Raw genomic sequence first — 22,079 nt, 5'->3', positions numbered from 1 at the left:
ATGTGCACTTGCTTCAAAGGAAGTGTCCAGAAACAGACCAATTTAAAGATTCCTCTCTTGGTGGACACATTACTAGGAAAAAAGGAGGGACTAGAATAGAAGCCCTGGTTAAAGATCATTAGATTCTTGACAGACAGTCGGGTAAGTGGGTGGGAAACTAATCTCCCAGAGGCAGGCTCTCTTTAAGCTCATTAAAGTTTATTTTTAAATTACTCAAGTGTTTTATCAGGGATATTAACTTCTTCCCAGAAGGAACTTGAGAAACACACCATGCAAAAAGTTCAATCCAGACTGGGTTTGGGACAATTTTTCATTTCCAGTGAAAATCTTACAGCTCTCAGAGAGTACTCCTCCTTTAAAGCAAAGAAAATCATTCTGGCACCATCTCATACTCAACCCTAAAACTACAAGACAGTGAGTGACGTTTTCAGACTTTCTAGAAAAAAGTTGTCTGATCCAAGATTTCTATACCTGACCATAAATTATTCATATGTAAGGGGAAACTAAAAATATTTTTGTTATGCAAGGATTTTAAGTGTATCCCATTTTATTCTCTTTCTGAAAAACTCACTCAAGGAAGTACTCTGCCAAAACAAAAATTAAATTGCAACAAAAATTCCTAAATAGAGTGAAGCAAACTGTATAAGAAGTATGGTAAGTAATTGATTAAGTAAAATTTAGAGTTAAATAGGTGATGACGTTATTGTAAAATGTAAAATAACTGCCAAGAAAAACTTCTTTAAAAAATTAGAAGAAGCATGTAAGAAAAAGCAGCACCACTCTCTCCATTCTCTTCTTTATTTTTCATATTTTATTTTATTTGCTTTGTTGGGTCTTTGGTGCTGTGGGAGGGCTTCTCATCGTGGCGGCTTCTGTTGTTGCAGAGCACGAGCTCTAGGCACATGGGCTTCAGTAGTTGTGGCACACGGGCTCAGTAGTTGTGGTTCGCGGCCTCTAGAGCACAGGCTTAGCAGCTGTGGCACACGGGCTTTGTTGCTCTGCAGCATGTGGGATCTTCCCAGACCAGAGCTCAAACCCATGTCCCCTGCATTGGCAGACAGATTCTTAACCACTGCACCACCAGGGAAGTCCCTCCATTCTCTTCTGTGGCGTCCATCCCCTCTCTGCTGTTTTGCAGTGTGGCACGTGGGAGTATATATGTAAGTGGTCCATGAGTCTTCTGCCCGGTGGACTAATTTTTTTTTTTTTGCATACTGATCTTAGTTTATAGCAAAATGCCTCTTTCCTCCAGCAGCACCAAAGATTGAGCTGCTTTGACTCGTTCTTGAACATGACATTCTTTAGGAACAGCCCTAAAAAGACATTTAATAAATAAAGCAAGAGAGTATAGTAAGGGTATAAATATGAGAAAGACCAGCATCTTAGAGTGTTGCCCTCCTAATCTCAGAGCACAGAGTAAAGCTCACGGCCTCCTGCCTTCCATAAAAAGGCAACAAGAGGAATTGCCTGACAGAGAGGAGGTAATCCATACATATTTTTTTGAAAGGAATTAGACACACAGTTTAGCTGATTTACCTTTCCACTGCAGTCATTTATAAGGATACATTTGGTAGGTAACGTGCAACCACAGTAAGTGATTGCAAAGATTCTCATTCACCTGATTTGTCAGAAGTCAAATCACTGTTAGAACCCCACCTGCTTTTAGTAGGAGTGCTCTACACCTTACCTGTAAGCTTGGAGCAGAGATGTTTGGGCGAGGAGAGCCAGGTGGGAGGGGGCGGTGAACACCCCACAGCATGGGGTAGGGGAGGCCACATGCCCAGCTACACACTGTTCTGTCTCAGCCCGGGGCCATACCCGTGGAGCCACACCCTACTGCCCACAGCCTACAATCTCCTGCCCTACCCTTTATCTCTAGCTAAAGGGAATTTGAAATTCACACGGCCCACTGAAATGCAGCAAGGGTTGGAAGTTACGAATTTATCTTTCTTTATACCACTCACAGGCGTTGAAAATTTAAAGCTAAGTACTTCGGTCCTTAGACAGACACACACACACACACACACACACACACACACACACACACACATATCCCTTCTCTCTCTCCCACTCACCCAAATACAATAGCCCATTCCAGCATTCTGAATAACCAAAGGCTACACTGACAGAGGGAAAATGTGACCTGAGCTCATGTGGCTCCCAGCAACCAACTTGCACATTTAGTATTTTGGTAGGTGTAATAGAAAGCCAGAGACCCTATTCTAATCCTAGAATTTATAACTTTTCTCACCCTCGGCCTCTTAACTGTAAAAATCATAGAGAAGATTGCTTTCCTGCTTAAAGGAGCCATTGAACGGTTTGCAGAAGACCTATCCCATCATATCGGAATCTGCATTTTCAGAAAATTCAAGCATACGCTTGGGGTTTTCTCTTTTGCATGTCTTGATCCACCTCTTTCACGTACAGCCTCCTTTAAACCTCCAGCAGCTTAGCCCGGATGCTGTGCAGCTGGCGAGCGCAGTGAGAGTTCAAAGTGAGTGCCGCGCGCCTCTCCGCCCGCGCTCGCGGAGGCCCGGCGGGTGGACGCGGAGAGCGCGGCGGGAGGGCGCCCGGGGTCGGGACTGCTCCCCGGCTGCTCCCGCTCGCACCACGGCGATCGTGGCAGAAATGAGAGGAATGCGCCGGGTTCACAGCCGCGTTATCAGCCGCCCGTCCCCGCCTTTCACCAGCGGGGCCTTAATCCCCTCTCTGTGCCCTCGCCGGGCATCAAGCCGTTTGTAATCCCGTCCCATTGCGGGTCTCAGCCCCGCTCCCGAAGCCCCCTCTGTCGGGCGCGAGTGGCTGGGCGGGTCGCGGAGATGCCGGCGCGCCTCTCGGCCCACCCTCCCCGCCCGGGGTGGCGACGGGTTCCCAAGAGGGAGAGAAAGTGGCCCAGCAGGATCCTGAGCCTGATAGAGAGAGAGGCTGGGGCTCATCCGAACCCTGACATGAAAATACTTTCGGGCCCCTCGAAAGTGAAAGTGGCTCTGCTTTAAAAAACAAAACAAAGAAACAAACAAACAAAAGAACCCACACACCTGAATCCATGCTAAGAGGTCCCAGGAGGGAAAGGATTAGAATTAGCTTTCCTTTGCAGATTTACCTATTGCCCGGGATGACGAGAATTGGTCCCAGATTCCAGGGACGCGAGTAGAATAGGAGAGCTGGGATTGAACTTTCCTCCCTGAGATGACTATCGATCTGTGATGTGCTTTGTGGTGCTGCAGGGTAAAATTTGGACTAAAAAAAGACCTGTAGGAGAGGAAGGAAAAGAAAGAGATCCAGAGGAGTGTGGAGAAAAGCAACCAGACAGTAAAAATGATAAACCATCACCGAACACTCCCTATATGCCACATAATGTTCTAAAGTGCTCAAACGCTGTACATCGTTTAATCTCACCGCAATTTCACGAGTCTGAGGTAAATAATGTCGTCATTCCCGTTTTGCAGATGAAGACACCAAAGCAAAGAGGTATTAAACACACTTGCGACTGCAAGGAGATTTGAGCCAAAAGTCTGGCTCCAGAGCTGTAAGGAACTCCCCTTAGTACTGTTCCTTTCCTATTTTGCAGAAACAGGCTAGTTGGCAGGCCCTGGGGAATATACCTGGTTTCAGGCAAATTGTGGCTCCAGTTAGACGAATCACTTAATCTCTGAGTCCCAATTTCTTAATCAGGAATGATGACTTTTCAGGAATGTTGTGAAACTGAAATGAAATAATGTATTTGCATATATTTGCAAAGTAGAAGGCACTTACCATCCTGTAGTCCTAGCCCATCCCTGGAGTGGAGGCCTTAAAAATATCTCCTGAGAAGGGCTCCAGAGTACACTCATTAGCTCTCAGAGGAACTTCCACTTCCGCCTCCACAATTTGTTATACAGATATTGAAAATGCCCCTCTTCCAAGTAAGCCTCCTTCCCCTCTCACCGACTTCTTTGTTCGGTATGTTGAATATACTACTGAATTTAGGTTGCTTCCCACAGGTATTTCCTTGTAAGCTAGAAACAAATTACTAGACATGATATTGGTTCCATGGTTAATATCCTGGTGGGGTGTGGAGAGAAGCCTGGTTTCTTTTTTAAGCGTGGGGCCTGACCTTAGCAAACCACTAACTTCCTTTTTATTCACTGCCTAGGTCTTACCTCCACAGCTATTGTGAGGGGGCACGGGGGGTGGGGGGATTCTCAGGCTCACCCCTGCTTTTTGAATGCTGTATGAGGGGAGCGTCTGAGAAAATCAGTCAGGAGAGCTTCAGGAAAGGAAAGAGGGATCGGGCACGATTCTGCACATGGCTGGAGTTGTAGTTTTCATAGTTCCATCCTAGCTATGGTTTGCTAGGGTGGCCAAAACAGTGTCCCCTAAGCTGAGTGGCTTCAACAACAGAAATTTATTTTATTTACTTACTTCTGAAATTTTATTAAGACCTGAGAGTTAGGAAAAATCTGCATCTTTTTTAAAAGTAGCATGTTTTTTACCATGAAAATGTGAATTCTGAAATGGAGAATATTTTACATATTTCCTTTTGCATCTGGTAACCGGGAAACTTAGATCCAAATTTGCTAGCAGTTTCAGATTTTATGACCTGTGCATCTCCATGCTATCTTGGATTACGGTCTTCCAATCCTATCCATGTTTTCTCTAGCTCTGATTTCTATATTTATATTTTCTCTCTTATTATACAATATATAGTGTAGATACTGCATCCAATCCATTGTGGAATGTGGTAAGGAATATAAATAAATTATGAAATGAAATAAATGAATTTTTCTATAACTCTCTAACTGGGACAAATAATGAACATCACCCAAGGAGACTCACCTGTGCTATGTGCCTGGCTCTTCCATTTACCTGTGAAACACTAACTTATTAGAATGCAATAAGAATTAATGATATAGCTGATCTAGAGAACTTTAAGGTACTTCAGAAGCAGAGAATACATCAATAAAGCCACAACAACCAAAGAAGATAATATTCTTCTGACACCAAGTAACAGTCCAGCTCCTGACGCTTTCCCCCAACCCCTGCCCTGCTCTGCTCCTTCCTCCCACCCCAGCCCCAGCCCAAGTGCTCCTGTGGCTTTATTTTCACAAGGTTTTTGTTGTTGTTGTTGTTTGCCGCCCCCCCCCACCAGTAACTCACAAATTTGCCCCTTGAGGCTTTTTAAATCCAGAATACCTAGTCGGCAAAGCAAAATCCAAATGATCAGAAGCAATACTGTTTATTATTATCATTATTAGATTCACTGAAGAGTCTGCTTTTGTCTCACAATGGAGTACAAGAAAGTAAGGTACTGCTGTCCAAACATTTTCCATTAAGATGGCAGAAGATCAGACAGCACAAGGGCTAGTGCCACCTGAAGCTAAATTATCACTTAATATACATAGTGAGCAGCTGATGTCCAGAAGTCAGCATCAAGCTTCTTGCTAACATGATGAGCAATGGCCATCTGTCCCCACAAAGCTAGGCAGCATGACCTTCAGTCCCAGGAGTTGCTAGCATAGCTCTTTCCCATGATGAAGGATGAGAAAAAGAGCTGCTTTAATAATTTTCTGTTATTAGCAACAACAAAAACCAAAGTGCCCATCCTTATTTTTATTACATATTTTCTACTAAAAAAAAAAAATAGAGGAAGAATAAACAGGAACTTGGACAGCAAGTTAGAGCTCAGTGATGTGTGATTCTATTTTCTTAGAAGGAAGATATATGCACATAATTAATATGCAACCAAAGAGCAAAGCACAGCACATGCATTATACTAGAAATTCCTTCATGTTTTATTAATCTAAACTACATGAAAATATCTAGCTGGAACAAAAGCCACAGCTCAGGCCACTAAATCTCTATTGACAAATAGCAAGTCACTCTAAACTCTGTGACTACTGTTGTTGGCAGAGAGAAAGTAAACAATAAGAGAGGTAGGTGAGAACAAATCACTACAAAGATATAACCTTGCCAGTAAGGGGTTTGTAATCTAGATTGACTCATTAAATGCTTATGTGAACTGAATGCATTTCCCCATTTGTCTCCTGCATTCTTTTCTGTCTGTCATACAAGGGATCGTTAGCATTGTCAGAACAAAAAGGGGGGGGGGGAAAGTAAGCAGCTGCTTCTCAGTGGGAATTCATCAGTTGACAGAGAGTAAGATAACCATGTCCAAGATCAACAAAACCAGACATCATAAAATGTTTCTTTAAGCCTGAGTGTTTCTCACAATATCAAGCAAGTATGTATGCAGTATGTTATTTTTGTAAAGAATTCCATTTTTCCATAACCTTTTGCTTAACTCTCAGGATTAAAAAAAAAAAAAAGTTTTTTTTTTTAACGTAAGTCATTTCCTAAGAACTTGGTTTAATAGATCATTTAAAGAAATAGGAAATATATAAAAGTTGTTGATGTATTTCCTAGCATGAGTTAGAACACGAGGAAACAATAAGCCATGGCTTCATTGTTGGTCTCACAAGGGTCTGAAGGGGTGGGTGGCTTCAGGGTAGTTCAGCAGCTCAAAGGTACCCTTGAGGGCCCAAACTCTTTCATTCTTCTGTTCTACCATCCTCTGTGTATTGGCTTTTCATTCAGATATTTGTCAGCCTAGAGTCCAAAGTTGGCTAGCAAAACTTCAGGTATCATGTTCTCTCACTGGCATCCCAGCAAGGAAGAAAGGGCAGAGGCACAACTTTTGTCCTTGCTAGACTCCCTTTTTATTCAGGAAGGGAAGCACTCTGCAGATTTCCCCTTGGATCTTACTGGTAGAACTGGGTCTCTTGTCTATTTGTAGACCAATCACTAGTGAAAATGAAAACAGGTTAAGGACAATCATGATTCACTCCCTGAATGAAATCTCTGCCTGATACCTGTGGGGCGAGGGGTGGTGGGGGGGAAGATATGGGCAAATGGCTATTGGGAAAGCAAGGACCACAATCTATCGCAATGGGCCGGGTCCCAGTTTCCTCCCCATTCTCCAAAAACTCCACCATCACGTGGAATTTCTTAGATCTTATCAAGAATGGCCCATATAAAATAGCTGCACACCAGATAGGATATTATATTCATAATCTGTTCCTTTTCTGTCTTTCCAGGCATTTTCCTACTGTTTCCTACCAATTCTTCTATTGGTATGGCTATATAATTTTTCTTCGGGCAGCATCTGTCTGTCACTCTTATGTTTGCCTCTGAGCCTTTACTCTTATCAATCACCTCTCATGTCTGAATAGCCTTGTCCTTGTACATCAAATGATCCACTTCTATTTCACTAAAAATAAAAAACGCAGGTGCGTCTGCTTGTAGTTCCTATGTTCAGGTTTATATTGTTGAAGCTGTGACTTTGGTCTCTAGGATCAGAGCTGACAACAGCAAGGCAGGTTCCCTCAACTGGCAACAGAAAGGAAGGCAGAGGGCAGAGGTCAGGATTCACTGAGGGATCTTGCTATTGGGCTGTACAGACTTGGTCACAAGTGTCCCTTGCTCGTCTATCTTCCATGACCATCTATTAGATGTGTTTAGTTGGGAAAAAAACAATCTTCTTTGAAAGAATGCTTCCCGTCAGACTGTCCGGCCACCACCATCTGCTTTCTGCCCCTCCCCCATGGCAGGACCCAGCTCTACACCAGGTCTCTGGGACAAACCTGACCTAAGGCGAGACAAATTCAAGCAGCTCTGCTCCACACTCTGTGGCTCTTATTGCTTGTCCAATCCTAATAGAACATTATCAAAACTGTTAGTTTCCAAAAAATAAAGACAAAGAAATCCATATCTGCCTGGGTGGTTTGAGGGCAAAGGGAGATTTTCCCCCTGTGGGAAGAGCAGCAGGATATTGAAGGCCAGAGTGGTGTTTTCTGTGAATGCTCTCTGAGGATCAACCTCACCACAACCCACTCTGGCTTTGCTGGGACAGGTCAAGGGAAGGCGGCTGTACTCCCTCCCCCAGGCCCAAGTGTCACCACCCCCAGTTTCCTCTTGATGTTCTATGCCACAGCTGAGGTGAGGTTGCAAGACGTAAATAAGACTTTTCTAAAGAGGCAAGAAAAAGGAAATAAATAGAAATGATTACAGCTGATGACTTAGCTTACTACAAATGTGGCTATTTATTGTCTTTTGGGGGTCCACTTCCAGCCTGGCTCTAGGAACACTTTCTGACATTAGAAGCCATCTGCTACAGAATGCAAAATGGGGGCTCTCTGGAGGGCCACAGGCTGACAGTAAAACAAGACTCTAAAGGAAAGCTTCTCAAATGAGGGTGGTTTTGCCCCCCAAGGGGCATTTGGCAATGTGGGAGTCATTTTTGGTTGTTACAACTGGGGTGATGCTACTGACCTCTAATAAGTAGAGGCCAGAGATTCTACTAAACGTCCTGCTATGCACAGGGCAGGTCTCACAGCAGAGAATTATCTGGCCCAAAATGGCAACAGGGCTGAGGTTGAGAAACCTACTCTAGAGACACCAGCCCACCTTCGCAGGAAAATCTGGGATAGCATGGCCCTGGCTCTGCCACATTAGTCCCTCATCTCCCTGGAGGATTATAAGGGAGGTGAAGGGGATGCAAAGACTGTATTAGAAAGTCATTGGTGATTGCTGCAGCTCATGGGTGACGGAGGGAGTGCTTCCCCCTTACTTTAAGCCTGAGTAAGAGGAGATTTCAAGAAACCTATCCCACCAGTTTGATATGGGTCCTCTGAAATTTAGGGGAAATAGGACCTGGCATCTGACTTTTCTGGAGTAAAAATCTAAACATAAGAGGCTGACTAGAGCTGGCAGAGCAAAGAGAGGACCAGCTGTACTACCAACAGCAGAGAAGGCCGGCCTGGGGTTGTCTTAAAAATAGTTAATTAGAAAAAACAAAAAGGGCTTCCCTGGTGGCGCAGTGGTTGAGAGTCCGCCTGCCGATGCAGGGGATGCGGGTTCGTGCCGCGGTCCGGGAAGATCCCACATGCCGCGGAGCGGCTGGGCCCGTGAGCCATGGCCGCTGAGCCTGCGCGTCCGGAGCCTGTGCTCCGGAACGAGAGAGGCCACAACAGTGAGAGGCCCGCGTACCGCAAAAAAAAAAAAAAAAAAAAGACCCTACGGACAAAAACCCTTTGGAGGAACAGATTTCTTACCCTAGCACAGGGGTAAATTGCTAGAATCCCAAGGGATATGGCACAGATAAGGCGAGCTGTAGGATGGACACAATTCCCTGGAGGTTGAAGAGAGAGCCACCACTTGTCTCCCCCAGCAGAAACTGAACACACTGGAACGTACGTTCATGAGGGTGCTTTACGTAAGGATAGCCTTGAGTCTGCCCTTGTGCATTCCTTTTAACTTGGTGCTTGGTTATTAGTAATAAATTACTTGTAAGTATATACTCTATAACAAATATTAATAATCTGACAATTGAGAACCAATGTCATCCGTTGAAAGAAAGCTTTGACATGGATTCAAATCTTGGCTCTGCCACTTACTAGCAGGGCCTTGCCCTTGTATTTCAGACTATTTATCTGTAAAGTAGTTCTACAGTTGTTATTTGGATTAATAAGATAAGCACTTAGCACAGAATAAATGTTCAACAAACGGCAGCCTCTGTGCATGTGGATGTGGTCTAAAGTGGAACTCATGGAACTGCAACACATAGAACTTTTCTTTAACTCTGCCTGGGCTCTTGTTGTAGAAAAAAATTATGAGGTTCTTTCCGCTCCTGTTGCCAGACTAATGTACGTCACAGTGCTTCCAAGGGCTACATGTACCTGCTAGGATGCTTTCAGTTACAAGAACAGAAAACCAAGCTAAATGTTCCTTAAACCATACAGTGTTTATTATCTCACATAAGAAGACTATAGGTGAAACAGTTCTAGGGTTAATCCGCAACCAGATCTATGTAATCAAGAATCTTTCTTTCCACTCTCCCATTCCCAGTCCTGTGGCTTTTGTCCTCAGGTTTATTGTTTCGGGGTTTTAAGATGGATGCAGTAGTTCAGAGCATTTTATCCTTACACAATAACATAAAGAGATAGGAAAATGAAGACATTTCCTAATGTTTCTTTTGAAAAGCAAAAATCCCTTTTTCACAGACGATCACTGCTGAGAAATCATCCTCTCACATCGAATTGGTTGGAGTTGTGTCACATGCTCATGCTTAACCAATCACTGGCAAAGAGAAATAAGACCACCAGGAAAGGTTTGGACCAATCAAGTCTCACCCCAGGAATGGTTCAGGACCTCTTCTCTGAGTATAAGGACATTGGAGAATGAGTAGACAAACAATTGTGGTTGTTACATCACTCAAAATATTTCCAGGCTAAGACTCTGTGAGAGTCCCATCAATTATATCCCCCATGCTGGGTAAATAAATGTCTAGCATCATGACTACACATAGCAATGGGGTGGGAAGGTGTGAGCTTGGAGTTTTTACCAGCAAACTACCATTAGAAAAGTTTGTTTCCTTTGCCTCTTTCTGGTGAGCCCTTCTCCCCAAGTTTCTGTCTCATTTGGCCAGATATGTGTTTTGTTTTGTTTTGTTTTTAAGTAATGACTTAATTGCTTTCATCAAAATGATATATACTCATTACTTTTTCAAATGAGCAATACAGAAAAGTACAAAGAAAAAGAAAAGCAGTAAATCACCTCAAATCCCACTGCTCAGAACTAACCAATGTTAACATTTGATGAGCATAATTGAACACATCACTAGGCATGTGAGATGGATATGGAAATGGAGAACTAGATAGAAATAATTTAATGAGGACATTCTATTTATTTTCTTAATAAATATTAAATTTAATTTTACCTGATTCTAATCTGCAGGAAAAACAACTTGAAGGGAAACTTTTGCATTTTAGACAAATATTTATTGACCATAAGATACACTGTTTCCTAAAATATCTAAGATTTTTTAAAAAAAGAATAAAATGTTTAAGTTAGACTGTAGTGAGGATTGATAGATGGGGTAATTAGCCTCCTCCCATCTCTATCCCCAAATTTCTATTGGTGATATTATTTTCATTTTGTCAAGTTTTGTGATGTTTTCACTATGCTCAATAACCATAACTCTGGGGCCAGGCGTTTGAATAAGCCTCCCCTTCTTCCTTCAGGCCTTTTTGAAGCAAAGTGCCTGGAGGCAGTGCCACCCACCCAGACTTCACCAGCTGGGCAAACGGCCACCTCGCTGGTGTCCGGCTGCAAACTTTCATTCCTTGTTCTGAGCTTTTTTATACTATTCCTTTCTCCCAGACTACCCAGGTCCTACTTGTTCTTCAAAGGCTATTTTAAGTTCCACATCCTTAACATTTCACAACTTAATTTTTACCTTTTCTCTGAAGCCATCCTAAATTTCTTGTCTGTACCATTCATTTTATTATTCATTCTTCTACTGCTTGTTTTATATGTCTGTGTATCATTTCCTCAGGTAAATAATAAGTTCTTTGAGGGCAAGGACCAAATCTAATGCTGCATTTTTTTGCCCAGCAGGGTGCTAAGCACTCAATATATACTCAATAGATGTTTGCTCAGTTGAAATAGCCATGTGTAGAGTAAAAGAAAAGCAACAGACTCTGGTATAAAAGAGTTAAAAAGCACAGGTATACCCCTGCTTGCTACTCACAGATAGCAAATGCCTGCCAAGCTCCCCACACCCTTTGGGAGAACACACTGAAGCATGTCTCCTGGCCTCTTGAACAGAGACGATCTATATATCGCAGGAAATAATAAGTTGATTGGATCATTTTCTGTAGCACCCACATGAAGAAATTCAGAAATTTTAATGCTGAAAGTTATCGGTCAATGGAAGGATGGTACTTTCAATCCAGGAAAGTCCATATTTATTCACTAACATGACAAATATCATTGAACAATTACTACGTGCTAGATTCTGACATTGTTGAACTTGATATATATGCACTAGAATCTGGTGTTGTTGAAGTCGATATATGAGGTCTCTGTCCTCAGGAAGAATAAGGGAGTGAAAAAGACAGACATTAAACAAATAAAAACTACATGGTGGGTAATTCAAGAGGAGAATTACAAATGCTAATGGAGGGCAGGATCTGAGGGATCTGAAAAGGCTTCCCTGAGGAAGGGCTACTAAACCAAGAGCTGAAGAGGGAGCACAAGTTCCCTTAATTTAATTAGAAAAAGCTCCACCGGAAGGTTAGATTTAAGGAAATCTTTGCACGCAGGTGTGGAGTTAATGCAGACAGAAGGAATGACTTCTTTAAATATTCAGCAATGAAAAAGGATAAGGAAATGAAAATAACCAGAGGTGACATGTGTTGCATTAGTATCTGTCAGAAGGCTTGAAGCTTTAATTATGAAACAGAAAATCAAACTAGAATATCTGCTTAGTTGAGAAAATTAATAAATCCCTCCATTCTTTTATTTCAACACTCATTATCATTGGCTAGTTACAAGGCTTAGAGGGTCAGTTGCTTACAATTCTGTACAGTAACTTTCCCCCCACAAGCATCTTGAAAACTTTTTCTATCCCTGCTGATCATATGAAAAGCCTTTATGAATACATTTTGAGAGAAATGTATATGCAAAATAAATTTATTTACTTATACAATAAACATTCACCTATTAGTCTAGTTTTTTTAAATAAGAATTTACCTTTTATCTAAGACTTTGCATCAGGTACTTCATAATCCCCAGTAAAACAGGTAACTCTTATTATATTAACTAGATACATTCCAGCAGTGTGTGTGTGTGTTGTTGTTGTTGCTGGAATGGGGTCCTAAATCAAGAACTACATGTGTTTTCCCCCCACTGATTTCTACTAGGGCAAAAAAAATGTCAAACTAAATGAACAAAGAAATTCTAGAAATAAAGGCTTTCTACATAGTTGTTACAGAAATACCAACAACATACTTTTGGAACAAATGGTTTAGCTACATACCATTGACCAAATAAGGTCTTCCTCACCTCTGCTCTACTTGCACATGCTGTTCCATTAGTCCCAAACCATATTCCTCCCACCCCCCAGTCACTCTGCTTTAAATGGGATCAAAGCCTCAGCTGACTGGCACAGAGTCAGCTAATTGGCCTGTTAAACACAGGTTCCCTGCCCAGCCCCCTTCAGAAATTCTAATTCTGTAGGTGAAGGATGAAGCCAGGGAATATGAATTTTGGTCACCACCTCTCAAGGCATTCCACAGCATGGGCAAATTGGGGAACCACCGCTAGCACCCTAAAGCAGGATCTCCATCACATTGCCCTTCCAAGTCTTAGCACAAGACTCAGAATATTGTAATCCCTCATACTTGCTTGTGGAAGGAATCCAATGAACGAATCAGGAAAAACGGTTCACGTTTTGAGAAGATGAAAAGGCTAAGATGGGTCTGGTCCTTGGGCAGAGGTGTCTGCTGAGAGCCTCCGTGTTCATCGTAGGTGAGCTCTCATCTTCAGCAGCTGGTCCCTTCCCCGCAGCCCCACAGGGATGGCCCTTCTTCTAGGAGTCCTGACCTCGGGCTCAATTCTCAGAATGTGTTTCTCTCCTTTTGACCAGGAGTGGGGTTGCAATGTTTAGACTTCACCAAAAATGGACGTCTAATTGCCCGAAGTTGCAGACGTGAGATTCCAGGTACTGAAACATACCAAATTTGAATGAAAGAGGAACACGTGTAATTTGGGGGGGAATTCTGAGTAAATTTTGGTAGGGTTCTACCAATAAATTTATCTCGTAGTTTCCACAAACACCGTAATACAGTTGTCATTTTTCTGAGAATTCAGTGTTAAACGAGATGTGTATGGACAATTATGCACTAACAATCTTCTGAAATCCTAACAATAATAAGACAAAGGGGCTGCCTGAAGAAGGAAGAAATAAAAGAGAGAAATGACAGCGTAAACAAGAGCATTACACTATCCCAGAACAAAACGGGGTTACGGTGGGCAGAAGGGCAGCGTCTGCTGCGCTGCTGTCTGTGAGAGGACTGAGTAAATGGGAGGGAACAGTGCCCCTTCCAGAAAAAATTTAAAAGCACCCGGAGGACGTAGCTGTTCAGGAATGCCTGCATCGTGATTCTTATTTACCACTGCAGAGCTTAAGCCCGGCTGCGTACGCGTTCACAATATAAACAGGAAGGATTAGAGTGACCCCACGTCCCAAAAGACTGAAGCAGTCCGGGAAAAGCTCTGGTTACCTTGCATCCTGAGCAGCCTGCCCCTTGATGACAAACGTCCCAGATCCGGGCGTTCTTTTGTGGTTCATGGGAAAGCACGGCTAATCCGCGCGGCCCCGCGCGCACGCACATCGCCCATTCAGTGCGACTCACAAAGCGCCGGAGCCCCGCTTCGGCCCGCCACCCCCCGGCCCCTTGCCCCGCGCCGCCCCCGCGTCGCCCCCGCCGCCCCACGCGGAAGGGGGAGGCCGGGGAGAGCACGACAGGAAAGAGCTGCCTTTCCACGTCCTCCTCAGTGAGGCTTCGGAGGAAAGAGGAAAAGAAGACAGGTCAGGTTGGTCTTTCTCCTCAAAGCAGTTCTTGCTCTGTTCCACCTGGGATTTACCCGATTTTTTAAACACTCCACCCTCTGCTCCCCTCGGCTTTTCCATTCTCTTGGTTCATTTACCACTTTCAATGCTCCAGGCTCTGTTCTAAGAGCCTTACAGAAAGTGTCATAATCGTCAAACAACACTGCGAGGTCGGTCTATTTTACAGATGAGGAAAGTGAGGCACAAGCTAATCCTGGGGGCGCTGGACGTGAAATCACATTTCCAGAGAACACATTCTTCACCGCTGAGTTACATGTTGCGGCAGCTGTCACTAGCGCAGAACTTTCTGTAACCTGCAACGGGAGTCACCTTGACATAAACACATCTATGTTTCCATATCAACTGTCTCATTTGGAGAGACCGAGGAGTTCACACGCCAATCAAGTGGAGAAGACGAGGTGGAAGAAGCTGGAGAGACAGCTCGCAGTTTTTCACTAGCAAAGCCTGGCACGATGGAAGTTCCCTGGCTTCTGTAAGAACGCAGGTTCAACGAAAGCCTCCACTTCCAGCAGCTCCAGTTTCCCCATTAAAGTGGATGAAAAAAGTCTCTCCCTCTGAGAAGGGGACTTAAAATACCAAGCTGTAAAAACATGAACCCTCTGTCCCAGCCATTCTCAGTGAGATGGATGAAAGGAGGGTGCTCTACAGTGGTTTCTTATTTGCTGACAAGTGATCTCCTTGGCATCTTGGAAAATGCCCGAAATAGTAAGCTATGTTCCTGGGAATAATTGGATAATTCAGAAAACAAAAAGGCAGTGAACGAAAGTTCAGGCAGATTTGTTAAGGTCTGGGGGCATAGTAATAAGAAAACTGTGCTGAATGAGTGGGGGTAAAGTTTCAATTTCATTAGTGATTAAAGAAATGAAATTAAACAGCAAAGATATACTGAATTTTAACCTGACTCTTCTTCCAAAAAAATACCTAATGAGGTAGAGTGTGCCATCTTATATACTGCTGCTGGGAGAGAAAACTGGAGCAAACTTTTAAGAGATGATGAGGAAATACTTAGCAAAAGCCTTAAAATGTGTGTATTTTTGATCCAGCAGTTCTACTTATGGAGTTTTATCCTAAGGTAATAAATTTAAATATGCCAAATAATTTGGTTAGAGAGGAAGAGTCAATACAGCATTCTTCAAAATACCAAAAGAATGGGAACAGATCTAGATGTCCATCAGTAGGGAACCTTTTAGATAAGTTACATAATCGATACAAAGGAAAACTGCTTACAATGTATTGCTGAAAGAAAAAAAGCAGATGTTAAAAGAGTATGCATATCAGGGACTTCCCTGGCAGTCCAATGGTTAGCGCTCCACGCTTCTGCTGCAGGGGGCACAGGTTCAGATCCCTGGTCAGGGAACTAACATCCCACATGCACGCAGCATGGCCAAAACAAAAAAAAAAATTTTTTTAATTAAAAATTAAAAAAATTTTTTTAAAAAAGAGTATGCATATCACAATACCTTTTATTGAAAAAAGAAGTCTATAGAAATATGTCTGGAAGGGCATTAGCATCCAATGATTTTGAGTTTTATTTTCTCCTTTCTGTTTTAAATTTATCTTCAACTAATATGCATTATGAGTAATAAAGAAAAACAAAATGTTTGTTTTTAGTTTTACTTTTTAAATATTTATTTATTTTTGGCTGCATCAGGTCTTAGTTGTGGCACGTGGGATCTTTCATTGCCACACAGGCTTTTGTTGCAGTGCGCAGGCTCCTCTCTAGTTGTGGCATGTGGGCTCCACAGCGTGTGGGCTCTGTAAATGTGGCACGCAGGCTCCAGAGTGCCTGGGCTCTGTAGTTGCAGCACGCAGGCTCTTTAGTTGTGGATGCAGGCTTAGCTGCCATGCGGCATGTGGGATCTTAGCTCCCCAACCAGGGATAGAACCCGCATCCCCTGCATTGGAAGGCAGATTCTCAACCACTGGACCACCAGAGAAGTCCCCCAAAATGTTTATTTTTAAGAAGAAAACAAATCTCTCTGTTTACCCAATAATGATTAAATGAGAGCAGACTTTGAGTCCAAAGTGGGACAGTACCCCATTTGGGTGAGAACAACCTTCGGCTTTATGACTTTCATAATGGAATGTAAGTCTTGCCACATGGGTGTCTGAGAAGCATAGGAATGTCCTGTTGTCTGATGCTTGGCAAATGCCCATCCAGGAGGAGTGAAATTCAAAAAAGACCATCTAAGGGGCCTACTGTCCACTGCTCCTGTAGGTATTAGCACAGTACTACTCCACACCAGTAAGATCATTAGCTCTGCACACAGACCTCATTAAATTAGTACTCCATAGAAATGCGTTTGCTGAGTTACGTTATCATGTTAGACCCTTGGGTTTATGTTATCATATTACACCTTTGGCTTCTATCTGGGTTTAAAATGAAATGGTCATATGATGGATCCCTTTTCTATAAATCCTTTGCTGCAGATGTTTTTCATGTCTCGTAATATCTCTGTTTATTGACTCTCCTGATAAAATTCCTTCAGAGTAGTAGTGTTTAAACTGGCTCCCAGGAGCTCCCAGGGGGCTGAGGGACCAAACCCCTCTACCACTAGGGGACTCTGCTTTTACTTGTTCTGCCACAGATGCCAAATAAAAGGCAGTTTCACCTCCTTCCAAAATTAACCCTCAGAAAAGAGGGATTGCTCTTATATATGTGCCCTTAAAAACTCTCTCAGGGATTTCCCTGGTGGTCCAGTGGTTAAGAATCCGCCTTCCAATGCAGGGGATGTGGGTTCGATCCCTGGTCGAGGAACTAAGATCCCACGTGCTGCCAGGCAACTAAGGCTGCACGCTCTGGAGCCTGCGCACCACAACTAGAGAGAAGCCTGCTTGCTGCAAGGAAGGATACTGAGTGCCACAACTAAAACCTGACGCAGCCAAATTCAAAAACAAAACTCTCTCATGTTACCAGGTATGAACCAATTATTTTTGGCCACAAAATATTATTTAGGAAAGACAAAAAGAATGTGAAACAGATTGAAGTAGCTATTTCTGGAGGTATGACCTCACAATTGAAAGTTTCTCAATGCCACTGAAATAAGCCTTTTAAAGATCATTTTTTAAAAAACAATAAAATAAGTGATTATGTTGTAAGATCACAAATACATACTGCATTTTTTTTCTAGGACTGTCGTAACAAAGTATCGCAAACTGTTGACTTAAAGCAACAGAAATTTATTTTCTCACTATTCTGGAAGCTAGAAATCTGCAATTAAGGTGTTGGTGTGGCTGTGCTCCCCCTGAGGGGAATCCTTCCTTGCCTCTTCTAGCTTCTGGTGCTTATTGGCAGTTTTTGGCTTTCCTTGGCTTATAGGTGCAGCACTCTGATCTCTGCCTCCATCACCACATGGTCATCTTTTCCCTTTGTGTCTCTCCCCCGTTCTCCTTGGATATTGGATCAAGGGCACATCTTATTCTAGTGTGACCTCATTGTAACTAATTATATCAACAAAGACCCTTTTCCAAATAAAGTCACATTCGGAGACACTAAGGGTTATATTGCAGGAAGGCAGATCCTTCCCAGGGCCCGAGAGTGGGCTCTTGTCTAACACTTGGAAATGAATTGTCTGAGGAGACACATGTGCTGACAAAGCAAGAGACTTTATTGGGAAGGGGCATCCAGGAGGGTAAGGGAATCCAGGAGGACTGCTCAGCCACATGGCTCACAGTCTCAGGTTTTATGGTGATGGGGTTAGTTTCTGGGTTGTCTCTGGCCCATCAGCCAAGATGGATTCCAGTGAGGAGGATTCTGAGAGGTTGGTAGGACATATGGACTGGAATCTCTTCTCCTTTTGACATTTCCCAAATTATTCTGGTTGGTGGTACCTTGTTAGTTCCACATTCTTTACAAGGACCTCCTGTTTAAGGTAACTCATGCAAGTGGTTATGATAGGGCCTGGCCAGGGTGGGCGGTTTCAGTCAGTAATTCCCCTAACAATTCCCCCCTGAGAGACTTGTACTCAAAGATACTTCTTGGGAATTAGGGTAGAAGTCTCTTTCTTCTGTAACTACTTCCTGCTGAGAATAGGCATAATCCTGCCTAATAGAGTAGAAATCTGTCTCCACCTGATCTGAATGGAGGTATTCTGTGCCCAAAACCGGCATTCACCCTTGTAGTAACAACAATTTAACCTGAAACTGTTGGACCCTGTCAGAGATGAACCTGTAAGCAGGTGAAACAGACAGGGACCAAACAGGAGGCCTAACAGGATGGTCACTGCCCAGCCCAGAAAAGGAGGCAAAATTTGGGGTGAGGGCTGCAGGGTGTGTGACTTTTTTTCTGATTGTTTGGTAGTGAGGTAACAGGGTAGTGCTCCAGGAATCTTGGTGGTGCCCCATCCTTCACCAGGGTGGGGGCCTTAGTTCCTGCGGAATAACTCAAAGATAGAGTTATGCATACTCCTTGAGGAGGAAACAGGACCCTGCCCCAAGGCTGCACCACCATTTGACTGTTCCTCCCCTGTTTTTGCATCCCCTCCCTTCCCTGATTAGCAACTGTTTGAATCTGCCCTTTGGAACTCAGGGAAGGTCTAGGAGGCTGAATGAAGTCTATATCCAAAAAACAAGAAACAGGGGACACAAAAAGGATTTGTATTCCAGAGCCCCACAGAGTCCTGTTCAGTTTTAATTCAGGAAACTGGGAGATGACGGCTCTGGCCACTTCCTGCTAAAATGGGGCATAGTCCTGAAACCAAGTAGGGCCCTGTGGGGCTCCCAAGTCCTGAAACCAAGTGAGGCCTAGGCATAGAGGCCTCCTTTTGTCCACCATTTCTTATAGGCAAGACTCCAGCCTCCAGGACCTTCCCTGAGTTCTAAAGGGCTGATTCTGAACAGTTGCTAATCAAGTGAGGAGCAGCCATGAAACCACTTGAGACAAGGTTAAAGGGACCAGGGAAGCTCATCAAGATTAGGAGAGAAGGGCTTCCCTGGTGGTGCAGTGGTTAGGAATCCGCCTGCCAATGCAGGGGACACAGGTTCAAGCCCTGGTCTGGGAAGATCCCACATGCCACAGAGCAACTAAGCCCGTGTGCCACAACTACCGAGCCTGCGCTCTAGAGCCCACAAGCCACAACCACTGAGCCTGTGTGCCACAACTACTGAAGCCCGCACACCTACAGCCCATGCTCCACAACAAGACAAGCCACTGCAATGAGAAGCCCTCACACCACAATGAAGAGTAGCCCCGGCTCGCCACAACTAGAGAAAGCCCACGTGCAGCAATGAAGACCCAATGCAGCCAAAAATAAATTAATTAAATAAAATAAATTTAAAAAAAAGATTAGGAGACCACCTGGGACTAGATTAAGGGAGTGCAAGTACTGTTCACACCCTAATCTTGTCAAAGACCCCACCTTTGAAGCTGTTTTAAAACTCTTCATCAAATCCTCTGGGGTTGGGACACATAGTTTTTCAAGGCAGAAGCCCAATGTGTTCCCCTTTGCCTGGCAAAGCGATAAAGCTATCCTTTTCTACTTCACTCAAGACTCTGTCTCTGGGATTTGATTCGGCACCAGTGTACAGAGAGGCCAAGCTTTCAGTAACAGTCCTGCCTCAATTTGGAGAATAGACACCGAATTGGAAATATTTCTGAGTTCCAAGTCCTGGATCTGAGTCTTCTGTGATTAAAATCTCAACCCCTTGGTCGGCCATTTTGCTGTACTTCAACATATCTTTTGGGGGGACACAATTTAACCCATGATATATACCTACAGAACAAATTTTTAAAAACCAACTCTCTGGTTTTGCTTAAATGACATTTGTGTCTTGAGATAAAGTTCCAATGACTGCACATATATAGATTCAAAAACTACTGTATAGGGGCTTCTCTGGTGGCGCAGTAGTTAAGAATCCACCTGCCAATGCAGGGGACATGGGTTCGAGCCCTGGCCCGGGAAGATCCCACATGCTGTGGAGCAAATAAGCCTGTGCACAACAACTACTGAGCCTGCACTCTAGAGCCTGTAAACCACAACTGCTGAGCCCATGTGCCACAACTACTGAAGCCCATGCACCTAGAGCCCGTGCTCCACAGCAAGGGAAGCCACGACAATGAGAAGCCTGCGCACCGCAACAAAGAGTAGCCCCCGCTCGCCACAACTAGAGAAAGCCCATGCACAGCAACAAAGACCCAACACAGCCAAAAATAAAATAATAAATAAATAAAATTTATTAAAAAGCTACTGTACCCCAAATAAATTAGATGAAAAGATAATATTCTCTAAAGAAAAAAATGTTGTCTGTGACTCAAAAAGTCACTCCATTTGATGACGACACTGTGTGATAGTTAATTTATGTGTCAATGGGCTACAGGCTGCCCAGATTAAGTGTTAATTCTGGATGTGTCTATAAGGGTGTTTCTGGATGAGATTAACATTTGAATCAGTGGACTCGGCAAAATAGATTGCCCTCCACAGTGGGCGTGGACATCATCCAGTCTATTGATGGCCTAAATAGAACAAAATTGAAGGAAGAAGGAAATTGCCCCTTTTTTCTGCCTTACTGATTGAACTGGGACATCTCATTTTTCCCGAGCTTAGACTGAGATGTACTCCATTGGTTTCCCAGGTTTTCAGGTGTTCAAACTTAGACTAAATTATACCACCTGCTTTCCTGAGTCTCCAGCTTGCAGATAGCAGATCATGGGACGTTTCAACCTCCGTAACTGCACAAGGCAATTCCTCATATTCTCTCTCTCTCTCTCTCTCTCTCTCTCTCTCTATATATATATATATATATATATATATATGTATATTTATATATATAATATGTAATTACATATATATAATTGTAATGTTTTATATATATATATATATATATATAACATAAATATATATATTCTATTGATTCTGTTTTCTGGAGTACCCTAATATGCACTGATATTAAAAATTCATTTAAAGAGTAAATAAAATTATTTCTTAATATTTGAGAGTTGAAAAAGCACATGTTCTAAATTAGTTTGTATATACTCAGAATCCCTTAATATAATATACATTGAGTTTCCAGGTGATATTTCACTTGAAAAAGGATTCTAGTTTTTTTTAAGTGTGAGAATAATGCTGGACTCTTGGCTTAAGATCTTAGTGTATTGTTTCTTCCTATTCTATCTTCTTTTTACTTTTTAATCTTTTTTTAGGAACCCTATTTAAGGGTGCCTACTATACATACAAAAATACTTGCTAGACATAGAGGAAATACTAGTGAATAAAACACACACGCTTCCTGCGTCTATGAAGACTCTATTTTTAATGAAAATTGCCTTTGCACAGCAAAGGACACCGTTAACAAAATGAAAAGGCAACCTACTGAATGGGAGAAAATACCTGCAAATCATGTATCTGATAAGGGATTAATATCTAAAATATATAAACACTCATACAACTCAATATCAGAAAAAACAAACAATGCAATCGAAAAATGGGTAGAAGACATGAAAAATGGGTAGAAGACATGAAAAATGGGTAGAAGACAAGAAGAAAAGCATTTCTCCAAAGGAGATATACAGATGGCCAACAGGTACATGAAAAGATGCTCAACACTGAAACAGGAGAGGAGGGGGCAGGGCACAACTTTTAAAAGAATGACATAGCCATAGGACATGACATAAATGGTTAGAACCAAC

At 42.9% G+C, this 22,079-nt stretch overlaps 1 long non-coding RNA gene across 1 annotated transcript; it reads right to left on the bottom strand.

Moving 5' to 3' along the window:
- Nucleotides 1-270: 270 nt before the first annotated feature.
- LOC137212098 (uncharacterized) lies at nucleotides 271-3,875 on the bottom strand. Its single transcript, XR_010937358.1, has 3 exons — nucleotides 3,757-3,875; nucleotides 3,039-3,252; nucleotides 271-1,313 (listed from the first exon to the last, which is right to left on the bottom strand). It is a non-coding gene; the product is annotated as an uncharacterized lncRNA (long non-coding RNA).
- Between the last annotated feature and the right edge of the window lie 18,204 nt (nucleotides 3,876-22,079).

This window comes from Pseudorca crassidens, chromosome 2 (assembly GCF_039906515.1).
Source record: "Pseudorca crassidens isolate mPseCra1 chromosome 2, mPseCra1.hap1, whole genome shotgun sequence".
Taxonomy (NCBI): domain Eukaryota; kingdom Metazoa; phylum Chordata; class Mammalia; order Artiodactyla; family Delphinidae; genus Pseudorca; species Pseudorca crassidens.
This window is presented reverse-complemented; position numbering and strand designations above follow the sequence as displayed.